The sequence below is a fragment of the Ovis aries genome, chromosome 2 (assembly GCF_016772045.2).
Source record: "Ovis aries strain OAR_USU_Benz2616 breed Rambouillet chromosome 2, ARS-UI_Ramb_v3.0, whole genome shotgun sequence".
NCBI lineage: Eukaryota > Metazoa > Chordata > Mammalia > Artiodactyla > Bovidae > Ovis > Ovis aries.
This window is the reverse complement of record NC_056055.1, coordinates 102,208,638-102,209,514: the sequence shown is the minus strand read 5'-3', so window position 1 is coordinate 102,209,514 and position 877 is coordinate 102,208,638.

Sequence of the window (877 nt, the reverse complement as noted above, 5' to 3'; positions counted from 1 at the left end):
GCAGGTTTTTTCCTCTTTCTTGGCTTTATTTTGTTAATCTGTAAAATGAGAGTGATTTGAATCCTAATTTTCTATCTGTGAGCCACATCTCCCTGGGATTTTTCAAGTACTGAATTGTGCTTGTGAATCTACTGAACCAGGGTAAAAATTACTGTGATGTGGGGGATCTTAGATTAAGAACCACTGCACTCTGGGCTTTAAACAATTCTGGAATTCAACAGAAGGTTCCTTTTAGTATGAGATTGTACCAAGCAATACTATACAGATCAGTAATGGCTTATCTTCTGTTAAAAGATCATTAAAGTGTCAAGAAAGTGAATGGAAAAGTATATATAAAAAGCATGCTGCTGAAGTTGTGCTTATATGTTATAGTCCTAAGAATCTAGGAAAAACTAAGATTCCTTTGCAATAGCAAATAAATGAGTAGAAATTTTAAAGCAAAACCTATCATAGAAAATAGAAAACAAGCATAATAGGGTCAACAACGCCAAAAGTTGGGTTTTTGAAAATCTGAAAGATTGATAAGCCCCTGTCAGGTCTCATCTAGAGAGCAAAAAAGACATGTCAAGATGGAAACATCACTGCAGATCCTGTACATACCCAATCTCATTCATAAACGTGTGAAAAATCCCAAAGAAACCCAAACTGATAATATAAAAGGGAAAAACTTCATCACAACCAAGTTGGAGCTATTTCAGGAAGGCTAGGTTGGTTTAACATTTAAACAACCATATTGATATAAGAAAAATCAAAGGATGGAATACAAATTTTGATAAAGTTCAGAATCTCTTCAAGATGTTTAAAGGAGTCTTAGAAACCTGGGGACAGAAAGGAACTTCTTAATATAAGAAAAGGGTCCATATCTAACAAAATCTAT